The following is a 13,569-nucleotide window of genomic DNA, read 5'->3' on the forward strand; positions in this document are numbered from 1 at the left end:
TTTCATTGGTCCAGAGGTCAGTAGTTGCAGCAAATTATGTGCCTTGAGCCAATTTTTTTCAAACATCAGCTTTAACCTGGTTGTACAGGTTTGGGATTTCAGTCTTGGAAAATAATGTTTGTGATGGCACTTTGTCGTGAGGCACGGCAACCTTCATCAGCCTCAGAAATCCAGGCCTCTCAACAATTTGAAATGGCATCATGTCCTTTGCAATGTAATATGAAAGGGCTGCAGTGAGGTCTTGAGCATTTTTTGATGTGGTGCATAAATCCTGTTGCGACTCTAGGAGCAGTATTTTCATTTTTGGAGAAAAAAAAACGTTCCCGTTATAAACGGGATATTATGTCAGGACAAGATGCTAGAATATGCATATAATTGACAGCTTTGGATAGAAAACACTAACGTTTCCAAAACTGTAAAGATATTGTCTGTGAGTATAACAGAACTGATGTTGCAGGCGAAAGCCTGAGAAAAATCCAATCCGGATGTTTGCCTGCTGCACGCCCACTCTGTAAACAAGGGAATAGCAAATGTATATTATTATTATTATTATTATTATTCACACACAATCTTCTGTGTTGCATTTGAGTACATGCAATGACCCCATGCACAATTTACATAAATACAAATGAGTCTTAAGAAGACAGTGATAGTAATTGCAATGAGCCCAACAATTGACATAAATACAGGAGTCTTGTATATAGGAGCCTATTGTGTTTCTCCTGTTGTAACAGTTTTACAACCAAGTCGGCGTCTGACGGATTTTAAATGAACAAAATATGTTGGTTGGGTGACTAAACTACATAACGTGTTATTGTGTGCAATGGGTGAATAGTTTGCAGACACACAATGTAACAAGTGCGCTGAGAATTGGGAAGCAAGTATGGGGAGTGAGTGTTTTAACGAATAAACTAAACAATAAACACAAAACACAAACAACGCACCGACATGAAAGAGTCAACACCTGAGGAAAGAACCAACGGGAGTGACCGATATAAGGAAGATAATCAAGGAGGTGATGGAGTCCATGTGAGTGTCATGAGGCGCTGGTGCACTTGACGATGGTGACAGGTGTGTGGGATAATCAGCAGCCTGATGACCTAGAGGCCGGAGAGGGAGTATACGTGACACAAGACGCATACAGCATCAGAACAACGTGTAGTGTTTTTACAACAGTAGGTTACACTGAAAGCTTCGGTTGACATTATTGACAAGCTATTAGCAAGTTAGACAGACAAACATTACATTTTCCGCCATTTCGAAGTCCCCACAACATGCATTGAGCTAAAAGTTAACTTACCTTGCATTCGCTATAAAGTAGTGGGTGGTGGTCACGAAGATGACTCAAGAGATTTGAAGTGTTGCCCCCTTTCACAGCATTTTTTTGCATGTTTTTTTGCATGTTCTGAGAACAGGGTGACCATCTTTGATTAAGTTTCCCTCAGCACTCTTGAAAAACCAAAAATATGACCATACTTCAGATTTGGTCCTCTTAGAAGACATTTAGCTTGTCCGGGAGCAAGACATCGATGTCCGCAACATGGCTGGTTTTCCCTTTGTAGTCCGTGATTGACCCTGTCACACTGTCTGAGCCGTTGAATTGCGTCTCCACTTTGTCTCTGTACTGACGTTTTGCCTGTTTGATTGCATAAAGGAGGGCATAACTGCACTGTTTGTATTCAACCATATTCCCAATCACCTTGCCATGGTTAAATGTGGTGCTTCCCGCTTTCAGTTTTATGTGAATACTGCCATCTATCCACAGTTTCTGGTTAGGGTAGGTTTTAATAGTCACAGTGGTAACAACATCCCCTACACACTTCCTGATGAACTCAGTCACCGTGTCAGTGTATGCATCAATGTTATTCTCAGAGGCAACCCGGAACATATCCCAGTCCGCATAATCAAAACATGCTTGAAGCATGGATTCTGATTGGTCAGACCAACGTTGAATAGACCTTAGCAAGGGGACTTCCTGTTTGAGTTTCTTTCTATAGGAAGGGAGGAGCAGAATGGAGTCGTGATCTGATTTACTGAAGGGAGGGCGGGGGAAGGCCTAGTAGCCATCCCGGAAGGGAGAGTATACATGGCTATGACTATAATCAAAGATAGTTCTCTTGGGAGGTAATACGGTCTGCATTTGATTGGTGAACCAAACGACTTGAGTTTCTGTACGTTTTCCCAATCAGACCGTGGTCAGTTAATCATGAAACATACAACTCCGTCTTTCTTCTTCCCGGAGTGTTCTTTATTCCTGTTTGTGCGATGTACTGAAAACCCAGGTGGCTGTATGGGCGTGGACAGTATATACAGAGAGAGCCATGATTCTGTGAAACAGTATATGTTACAGTCCCTGTCCCTGATGTCTCTCTGGAAGGAGATTCTCATCCTGAGCTTGTCTACTTTATTGTCCAGGGACTGAAGTTCGTACTAGAATTAATGTTTTGAACACGTTCTTCTTGGCCATGGGCATTCTGCAGTGCCCGGCCAGTTGGAAGCCTCTCGAACTGAGGGTGTAGAGGGTTCGCCAACGACAGCCAGTGCCTTCCTTTTGGTTGTCTTGTGGAACAGACTGCTCAACTGTGCCTGAGGTCGACCTATTACTTTGCTGGCTGTGTTTACTATCCTGGTTGGTTTGCTTTTGCTCCTCACTCTTTAATCACCATACCAGACTGTCATATTAAATGTGAGGATACTCTCCACCAGACTGCTTTACATCCTCTCCAGAACATCCTGGCTGACTCCGAACCCCTTCAATTCCCTGATTTAAAGAGGTTTGCTTTTAAAAAAAAAAAAGTCTACATTCTCTGTAAAGCTCAGCTTGTCATCAATTTGTGGCCCTAGGTATTTAAAACAACCAATCATTTCCACTGTTTGGTCCTTCAGGTAGAGTGGTTGGGACATTGGCAGGTTGTTGCCATTGATGATAAGCTCATTTGTCTTGTCCACATTGACTTGGAGGGCACTTGACCAGCACCATTCTTGAAGGTTGTTGGCCTGTTTAAAATAGCTGTCTGACTTAGCATCTTTAAAAAAAGCCATTACATTCTGTACTGTCACCTAATCAAACATTCTATCTCAAATCTAATATGGTGGAGTATAGAGACAAATAAAAAATAAATAGCTTCACTGTCCAAATATAAACTCAGCAAAAAAAGAAATGTCCTCTTACTGTCAACTGCGTTTATTTTCACAAACTTAACATGTGTAAATAAGACTCAACAACTGAGACATAAACTTAACAGGTTCCACAGACATGTTATTAACACATTAATGGAATAATGTGTCCCTGAACAGAGGGGGGTCAAAATCAAAAGTAACAGTCAGTATCTGGTGTGACCACCAGCTGCATTAAGTACTGCAGTGCATCTCCTCCTCATGGACTGCACAATATTTGCTAGTTCTTTCTGTGAGATGTTATCAACTCTTCCACCAAGGCACCTGCAAGTTCCCGGACATGTCTGGGGGGAATGGCCCCAGCCCTCACCCTCCGATTCAACAGGTCCCAGACGTGCTCAATGGATTGAGATCCGGGCTCTTCGCTGGCCATGGCAGAACATCGACATTCCTGTCTTGCAGGAAATCACACACAGAAAGAGCAGTACGGCTGGTGGCATTGTCATGCTGGAGGGTCATGTCAGGATGAGCCTGCAGGAAGGGTACCACATGAGGGAGGAGGATGTCTTCCCTGTAACGCACAGTGTTGAGATTGCCTGCAATGACAACAAGCTCAGTCCGACGATGCTGTGACACATCGCCCCAGATCATGACGGACCCTCCACCTCCCTCCATATCGATCCCGCTCCAGAGTATTGTCCTCGGTGTAACGCTCATTCCTTCGACAAAAATGCTCATTCCTTCCAAAATGTTGATCTCTTTCTCTCCCTCTCCTCTCCCCATTCTCTCTCTCTCCCAGTGTGTGAGTCGTGTCTGGCAGGTACTGAGCCTGCTGTAGGTTATCAGTTTAAGTGGTGGAATGTTGGACCAGCCAACATGAAGACGTCCTGCATCAACGTGAGAAGCTCCAAGTGTGACGGTATTAACGGTGGGTTGGTGCAGCTGCACTCGCTGAGGTCTAGAGGGCACTGTTGCTCTTTACTGTTGTTGACATGTTCCTCTTAGGCTATGGGGTAAGAGGAACAACCCTCCTGGAAAGCTGCTGATATGCAGGCTTTTACCGCAGGATTAGAATAAAGAGAGACTATCTCTCCAGATGGAGGGTTGGGTACCCCTGCCTTCAGCAAAATGCATAGGTGGGCCATGAGACACATTTGAGTTAGTCAGGGAAGACCCTGTTGTGTGTGTGTGTGTATCTGTTCTGATATGTATGTATCTCCCTCAGGTTGGGAGGTAGCGGGGAATCATATCTGCAGTGGCGCACGGGGCTCTGATAATGACTACCTCATCCTCAACCTCCACGTACCTGGCTTCAAGTGAGTCTGTTAACCTCAATCTGTCTGTCAGTCTCTCACTCTCTTCCCGTCTCCTTCTTGATCTCTCTTAATTTGTGTGTGTGTCCATCCTCAGGCCTCAGTAACAAGTGTAGGGACAGAGTTTAGCCATATCATCTTTGAGTTTGACATGGTGTGTTCAGCTGACTGTGAGCTGTACTTTATGATGGTGAGAACAGCACAAGATAAAGAAAAACCCACACTCACTGCAAACTACACAGTAGCATATACACAAGTGTGTGGGCATTTCTATTCTTTTAATATGACTTTTGTAATTGGCAACTGGAAAATAGTTGGACATGTGTAAACTACTTTTGAATGTGTAAAGGAAATGACATCACTGTGTGTAGGATATAAACAGGAAGAGAATGATGGTGGTGGAGTTGTGGGAGGGCAGTAAGGTCAGACAGTCACACACATACATCGTGACCAAGAACACCTCTGTATCATACACATAGGCCTTCCAGAGGACCAACCAAGACTCTGACGTCAGTACACAGACACACAATGCAGTAACACACACACACAATGCAGTAACACAGACACCCAATTCTATACTAATAGAGCACTTTCTCTCTTTCTCTCCTCCAGGTGCGTCAGAATGTGAACGGCATGGTGCATATCTACTCCATCTCAGTGAGTAACACGGTAGACGGTGTGTCGTCAGAGTGTCAGGCCTGTGCCCTTCTCTCCCAACCCTCCGGCTCGCTGTGTGTCCCCTGCCCTCCAGGACACTACATACACACACTCACACACACACCAGCCAGTGCACAGAGTGCCCCCCAACACACACCTCACCTCACATAACACCCAGAGCCCAGAGGTCTGCAAACCCTGTGGACCATCCAGCAAGAGTAACAAGGTGTGTGTGTGTGTGGACGTGTTTAGCTATCCTTGCGGAGACCCGAAGTCCCCACAAGAATAGTAAACAAACAAAAATTGGACCAATTGGGGACACAATGCTATTTCTAGGGGGTTTAGGGTTAAGGTTAGAGTTAGGGTTAGAATTACGTTTAGGGTTAGGAGCTAGGGTTAGGGTTAAGGTTAGGTTTTTGGGTTAGGGTTAGGGTAAGGGTAAGAATACGGGTGAGGGAAAATAGGATTTTGAATGGGACTGAATTGTGTGTCCACACAAGGTTAGCTGTACAAGACTGTGTGTGTGTGAAGGTGGGTCGAGCTTGGTGAAGAAAAGTGTGTGTCCATTGTTTCTTCCACAAGTTGCATAATAGTGCACAACTGAATGTTTGTGTGTTTTTCCTACTCTGATAACAAAGGGTCTCAGAGTTTTGACTATAGTTCTCTCGGCTCTGTTGGAACACTGATGAACAGACCCAGTTTTACCTCTAAAGGAACTAAGTACTACCACCTCTTCAACATCAGCCTCTGTGGAGAGGTACGCAGGCACACGCACACACACATTGATGAACAATATTTTCAACCTACAATTACATTGTGATCCTGAATTGAGCTTCAATTTCTCAGGATAGGAGGGCTGTGTGTACAGATAATGTGACTGTGCTATCCAGCGCCGACTCTCAGAGAGAGACAGGGGAATCAGCCAATGTGGTGGAGAGTTTCATCTGTCAATCAACCATCATCCCCTCCAGTGGGCGGGGCTTCCGCACAGCACTATCCTCCCAGTCCATCAGCTCAGCAGACACGTTCTTGGGTGAGTACACACAACAACACACTTTCCTTGTAACCTGATGCCAGTCTTTGGCACTAGTATAGAATAGGTGTTGTTTGATTGATTAATGGACAGGGTTGGGGAGTAACGGATTACATGAAAACTAATCCGCTACGTTACCAGCAAAAATATTGTAATCAGATTACATATACATTTGAAAATCTAGATTACTTCTTGGATTACTTTTCAATTCAGAAAGGATGTTTGCGAGACATTGTTTGCGGACACCTTTCTGTTTTCTCAATGACATTCTAATCAGCATTGATAAAAAGGGTCACAAGTTTAAGTAGGTTCTGCCTGAGCGAGTCTGACCACTACGGGGCGGCAGGGTAGCCTAGTGGTTAGAGCGTTGGACTAGTAACCGGAAGGTTGCAAGTTCAAACCCCCAAGCTGACAAGGTACAAATCTGTCATTCTACCCCTGAACAGGCAGTTAACCCACTAAGAATTTGTTCTTAACTGACTTGCCTAGTTAAATAAAGGTAAAAAAATATATATATATCAGAGACCACTGATGACACAGCAAATGTGTTTGATGGATCGCAGAAAAAGTGCAGGAATAGGCTACAGTTCAAGCTAAGCAATGGTGCGACTGCTGTCGGCATCCAAAGATGCTTGAATAAACGCTTAGCGGTAAGGATGACACCAGTGGTGTCGTACCTTATCACTTATTATTGACATCTACATAGCGCATTGATGTGAATCACATTGCTACTCTCTCATTTACCTATTTGCAGCTTACGGATTGTGGTTGTTGTGGATGGCTGTTCACAAATGTATATATTTATTATCATTTTTTTTAATTTTTGAAACCTTTTATTAAAATAGGCAAGTCAGTTAAAAACAAATTCTTATTTACAATGATGGCCTTCACTGGCCAAACCCGGACGACACTGGACCAATTGTGCACCAACCTATGGGACTCCCAATCACGGCCGGTTGTGATACAGCTTGGATTCAAACCAGGGTGTCTGTAGTGACGCCTCTAGCACTGAGAGGTGCACCACTCGGGAGCCCTAACCCAATAATGGTTGAATTGAAGAAGTTTAAGCTGCCTATCAATCATTATTTTTGCAATCAGCTGACAGCCGGTGAAAAATGCCCTCTTGCAAACGCTGCATGGTGCAGGTCCCAGCCTATGAAATACAAATGTGAGGGAGTTCTAAACTTCTCCACGGTATTGTGCTCCAAACTGTCAAAAACTAGTTTCATTTAAGAAGACCACGAGTGGGGCTTTTATTGCTCAATCTAATTATTGCTGGAAAAGGCCTAACAGACACATGCTCAAACTCGTGCACTTTTGATAGTCTTAAAAGGAGCGATCTGAATTTTTTTTGGACTTATAAATAAATGAATGATATACACTACCAGTCAAAATTTTTAGAACACCTAACACCACTACATTGTAGAATAATAGTGAAGACATCAAAACTTTGAAATAACACATATGGAATCATGTAGTAACCAAAACAGTGTTACACAAATCAAAATATATTTGAGATTCTTCAAATTGCCACCCTTTGCCTTGATGACAGCTTTGGACACTCTTGGCATTCTCTCAACCAGCATCATGCGATAGTCACCTGCATTTTAATTAACAGGTGTGCCTTGTTAAAAGTTCATTTGTGGTATTTCTTTCCTTAATGTGTTTGAGCCAATCAGTGGTGTTTTGACAAGGTAGGGATGGTATACAGAAGATAGCCCTGTTTGGTAAAAGACCAAGACCATATTATGGCAAGAAAAGCTCAAATAATTAAAGAGAAACAACAGTCCATCATTACTTTAAGACATGAAGGTCAGTCAACTTCGGAAAAGTGCAGTCGCATATCCATCGTGCGCTATGATGAAACTGGCTCTAATGAGGCCCTCCACAGGAATGGAAGACCTAGAGTTACCTCTGCTGCAGAGGATAAGTTCATTAGAGTTACCAGCCACAGAATTTGCAGCCCAAATAAATGCTTCAGAGTTCAAGTAACAGACACATCTCAACATCAACTGTTCAGAGGAGACTGTGTGAATCAGGCCTTCATGGTTGAATTGCTGCAAAGAAACCACTACTAAAGGACACCAATAATAAGAAGAGACTTGCTTGGGCCAAGATACACACACAATGGACATTAGACCGGTGGAAATCTGTCCTTTGGTCTAGAGTCCAAATTGTAGACTTTTGGTTCCAACCGCCGTGTCTTTGTGAACCTCCGTGTGGGTGAACGGATGATCTCCGCGTGTGTATTTCCCACCGTAAAGTATGGAGGAGGAAGTGTGATGGTGTGGGGGTGCTTTGCTGGTGACACTGTCTGTGATTTATTTAGAATTCAAGGCACACTAAATCTACATGGCTACCACAGCATTCTGCAGCGATATGCCATCCCATCTGGTTTGCGCTTAGTGGGATTATCATTTGTTTTTCAACAGGACAATGACCCAACACACCCCCAGGCTGTATAAGGGCTATTTTACCAAGAAGGAGAGTGATGGAGTGCTGTAGCAGATGACCTGGCCTCCACAATCCCCCGACCTCAACCAAATTGAGACTGTTTGGGATGATTTGGACCGCCGAGTGAAGGAAAAGCAGCCAACAAGTATTCAGCATATGTGGGAACTCCTTCAAGACTGTTGGAAAAGCAATCCAGATGAAGCTGGTTGAGAGAATGCCAAGTGTGTGCAAAGCTGTCATTAAGGTAAAGGGTGGCTATTTGAAGAATCTCAAATATAAACACTGTTTTGATTTTTCATGGTTACTACATGATTCCTCGTGTGTTATTTCATAGTTTTGATGTCTTCACTATTACTCTACAATATAGTAAAAATAAAGAAAAACCCTTGGATGAGTAGTTGTTCTAAAAATTTTGACAGGTAGTGTATATCCATCCACTGATTCTTGAATGCCTAATGAGCTTTGTTCAACTGTCACACTCCATGAGAACCGAACATATAAAGTTGTTTTACTCCAATGTTTGCAAACATTGTAAATGTACACAAACACTGTGTGGCCTAAAAATAAGGTTAAAACAATACTTTTTATTTAATGGATGGTCAGTCCTTGCATCCATTACTCTGTCTATTAATCTGAGAGTAATCAGTTTTTTACCAAAACAGAGGCAGGGTGAGGCTTTGTTATTGTTTCAACTGTAGATTCACCCTTTAAACGGCTGCAAATGATTGAGATATCAAAGCGTCACCAACAAAACACGCAAACAATAGGCCTATACAGTGGGGCAAAAAAGTATTTAGTCAATCACCAATTGTGCAAGTTCTCCCACTTAAAAAGATGAGAGAGGCCTGTAATTTTCATCATAGGTACACTTCAACTATGACAGACAAAATGAGGGGAGGCTTGCAAGCCGAAGAATACCATCCCAGCCGTGAAGCACAGGGGGTGGCAGCATCATGTTGTGGGGGTGGCAGCATCATGTTGTGGGGGTGCTTTGCTGCAGGAGGGACTGGTGCACTTCACAAAATAGATGGCATCATGAGGATGGAAAATGATGTGGATAAATTGAAGCAGCATCTCAAGACATCAGTCAGGAAGTTAAAGCTTGGTTGCAAATGGGTCTTCCAAATGGAAAATGACCCCAAGCATACTCCCAAAGTTGTGGCAAAATGGCTTAAGGACAACAAAGTCAAGGTATTGGTGTGGCCATCACAAAGCTCTGATCTCAATCCTATAGAAAATTTGTGGGCAGAACTGAAAATGCGTGTGCGAGCAAGGAGGCCTAAAAACCCGATTCAGTTACCAGCTCTGTCAGGAGGAATGTGCCAAACCCAACCTATTGTGGAAAGCTTGTGGAAGGCTACCCGAAATGTTTGACCCAAGTTAAACAATTTAAAGGCAATGCTACCAAATACTAATTGAGTGTATGCAAACTTCTGACCCACTGGCAATGTGATGAACAAAATAAAAGCTGAAATATATCATTCTCTCTACTATTATTCTGACATTTCACATTCTTAAAATAAAGTGGTGATCCTAATTTACCTAAGACGGGGCATCTTTACTAGCATTAAATGTCAGTAATTGTGAAAAACTGAGTTTAAATGTATTTGTTTAAATGTATTTGGCTAAGGTGTATGTAAACTTCTGACTTCAATTGTATATAATATTAAATTCAACTTTATCATGTGTGTTCCTGCTCTCTCCCCAGGACACGCTGTATGTGTAGAATGAACCAAAGCTGTGTAAAGGAGGGGTGTCCCTCCCAGAGAACAAGACCTCTCCGTGTAATAGCATGGACTTCTTGGTACAGATGGGGTCGGCGATAGGAGCATTCATTAGAAAGTACCTAGTACCTGTAATGGATTACATTTAGAAAGTAACCTTCCCAACCCTGTTGATGGCTGAATGTGTGTAGGAGCACCAGTGGCCTCTGGATGGAGTGAAGGCAAGACCAGACTTGTTCCATAAGACCACCAACAAAGTCCTAAATGCAAACTTCTACCAGTAGGTTTATGTTCTCTACATCCTAAAACACATTCTAAAACAACCTCTTCTGTGGATACTGTTATTGGGGCCCAGCTAGTAGTTTTTAGTAGCTCTTACACAGTAGTACCCTGCTGTTTTTTCACCATATGTTGTGTTTCTATTGATTAGTTCTCTAGGGCAACCTCGGCATGTGAAGCGGGTCGTAATGTGGTGGTGACACTTCGCTGTAACTCGGATAGGAGCTCACAAGGAGAACTCAGGTACCCAGGTACTTCCTGTCTGTCTGGCTCCTTCCCGCTCCTCTTCCCCCTCTCTCTTTCTCTCTTTTCCTCTTTCTGTCTTTCTCAGAAACTGCAGCCTCAATGGAGTTTTCTACTAAAAGGAGCGACTTGAAAGAAGTCCAAGCTCGAAATGAACTGCAAACTGAATTCACAGAAAATCTGAATCCTCTTGTGACTGTCAAATTAGTATGGAGTAGTTTGTTTTTACTCCCAGGCAGCTAGTTATCTAACTCTGTGTGATGGGGCTGCAGGCTGGGGGAATGAAGGAAGCTGAAAACAAACATGGATTTAGCATTCAGATTTGATTAGATTAAATCTCATTGAGACTGTCCTTATAAAGTAATGGTTACATACATAACAGTTACGGTATGTTTCTCTGTTGTAGTCAGTGTCCGGCTGGGAGATGTGACTGCTGTACCTCGAGGGCGTGTCCTCAGTGTACCGCCACGGACTACCACCAGATAGACAGCCTGCAAGGGAGATGTGTGCGTGTGTTATACTTACCATTCTCTATGTTCAGTTATAAACCGGGTGGTTCGAGCCCTGAATGCTGATTGGCTGAAAGCCGTGGTATATCAGACCATATACCACGCGTATGACCAAAACATTATTATTACTGTTCTAATTACGTTGGAAACCAGTTTATAATATCAATAAGGCTCCTCTGGGGTTTGTGGTATATGGCCAATACACCACGGCTAATGGCTGTATCCAGGCACTCCACATTGCGTTGTGCATAAGAACAACCCTTAGACGTGGTATATTGCCATATACCACATCCCCCCAGGCCTTATTGCTTAATTCTATAATATTAAATTCAACTTGATGCTTTGTGTGTTCCTGCACTCTCCCCAGAACATGCTGTACGTCTGGAATGAACCAAAACTGTGTAAAGGAGGGGTGTCCCTCCCGGAGAACAAGACCTGGCCGTGTAATAGCATGGACTTCTTGGTAAAGATGGGGGCGGCGATAGGAGTATTCACCGCTGCACTGCTCTTCATCACCTGCTACTTCTGGAAGAAGAACAAGAGGTAGGAACTGATTCAGTCCTTCACCCCATTAATTAATTCATACTTCTGGAAGAACAAGTACTGTAGGTTGACTTTTCTAAGTCTCTTCCTGTCTCTGATAGGCTGGAGTATAAGTCCTCTAAGCTGGTGATGTCGTCCAATAAGGAGTGTGAACTGCCAGTGGTTGGACAGCTGTGATGGAGGGAGGGAGAGGTGGAGGACGAGGTAGTCTACTCCAAAAAAAACATCACTGTTACGCAAACTCAAAGCCATCACATCTAGGGTAAAAACTACGCAGAAATCAAACTACATTGCCTACGTGTGTGCATTCATTTGCAAGTGCAGAATCTGTTTCTCTCTTGGTAATGCTAGATCCCGGACTAACGTGTGTATCTGTCTATTTCATCCACAGGGAAACAGAGAAAGTTATGAAACTGAACAGTTGAACTACACACAGTCAAACGGATTGGTGTTGGGGGTGAAGAAAGAGGAAAGAGAACAGGGAGAGAGACCAACCCCTCAGAGACTTTTTCAACAGATCACCCCTGTTGAGTGTTTGAAACCTTAACATACATACTACAGGAGGTTGGTGGCACCTTAATGGGGGAGGAGGGTTTCGTGGTAAAGGTTGGAGTGGAATAGCATGAAATACATCAAACATGGTTTCCATGTGTTTGATGTCAGTCCATTCGCTCCGTTCCGGCCATTACTATGAGCTGTCCTCCCATCAGCAGCCTCCTGTGATACATACACACATGCAGAGTACACACACCCCCTGAGAGAACACACACCCATAATGTACGCGCACTGACACAAACACATGTGAAAGGACATTACACCCTTCTTTCATTATCTCTGGATTGTTGGTATATGGATGGCATGATTTAAGAGGGTGTGTATGGTGTGGTATATGGGTGGTGTAATTTAAGAGGGTGTGTATGGTGTGGTATATGGGTGGTGTAATTTAAGAGGGTGTGTATGGTGTGGTATATGGCTGGCATGATTTAAGAGGGTGTGTATGGTGTGGTATATGGGTGGTGTAATTTAAGAGGGTGTGTATGTGGTATATGGCTGGCATGATTTAAGAGGGTGTGTATGGTGTGGTAAATGGGTGGTGTAATTTAAGAGGGTGTGTATGTTGTGGTATATGGGTGATGTAATTTAAGACGATGTGTGTGGTATATGGGTCGTGTAGAGTCTAAATGTGGGATGTTTTTGTGCTATTTTCCGTCACTCTGTTATCAGGTTGCTTTGGTGGCCATGTTGTTTTTATTCAGGTGTTTTGCCATCTGAGACCAACTTCACACCAACCCTTAAACTAATAATCTGGATATGAGGAAAGAAAGTGTTCCACGTGCCCTCTGAAAGGCTTGGTGGGATGTTCTTTCTGTCCAATCCTTTGAGATAGAAGTGCACACATAGCCCTAGATACCCGGCCGACTTACACACACACACACCCTTGTACAGTCTCATCTCAGTCTGACCAGCACCGTCCGTGAGCAGTGACACATTTGATCTGTCTGGTTTGTTTTAGGGGGGCTGTGTAGGCTTTGGGATACCATGGTGATGTTGAAGAGGGAGTGTCCCTCACCCTCTCCTAGTTCAGTCAGGCGTGGCGATGTTACATTATGCATACGATGATATGATTCTGACCTTCTTTCTGTTATTTCAAGTTAAATAAATTGTTTGTGTACACTTTGAATCTGTCCCTTCACTTC

General features: G+C 43.4%; 1 long non-coding RNA gene across 4 annotated transcripts; it reads left to right on the forward strand.

Moving 5' to 3' along the window:
- Positions 1 to 3,745: 3,745 nt before the first annotated feature.
- Positions 3,746 to 13,569, forward strand: LOC110496089. 4 transcript variants are annotated; one of them, XR_005037866.1, is made up of 11 exons: positions 3,746 to 4,045; positions 4,343 to 4,433; positions 5,043 to 5,844; positions 5,934 to 6,120; positions 10,283 to 10,378; positions 10,490 to 10,578; positions 10,729 to 10,828; positions 11,227 to 11,326; positions 11,697 to 11,872; positions 11,974 to 12,134; positions 12,264 to 13,569. It is a non-coding gene; the product is annotated as an uncharacterized LOC110496089 (long non-coding RNA). The 4 variants fall into 4 exon arrangements; XR_005037864.1 differs by having other exon boundaries at positions 5,043 to 5,313; positions 5,726 to 5,844; positions 10,283 to 10,578; positions 12,264 to 13,568; XR_005037863.1 differs by having other exon boundaries at positions 10,283 to 10,578.

Source organism: Oncorhynchus mykiss, chromosome 2 (assembly GCF_013265735.2).
Source record: "Oncorhynchus mykiss isolate Arlee chromosome 2, USDA_OmykA_1.1, whole genome shotgun sequence".
In the NCBI taxonomy this organism is placed as follows: Eukaryota; Metazoa; Chordata; class Actinopteri; order Salmoniformes; family Salmonidae; genus Oncorhynchus; species Oncorhynchus mykiss.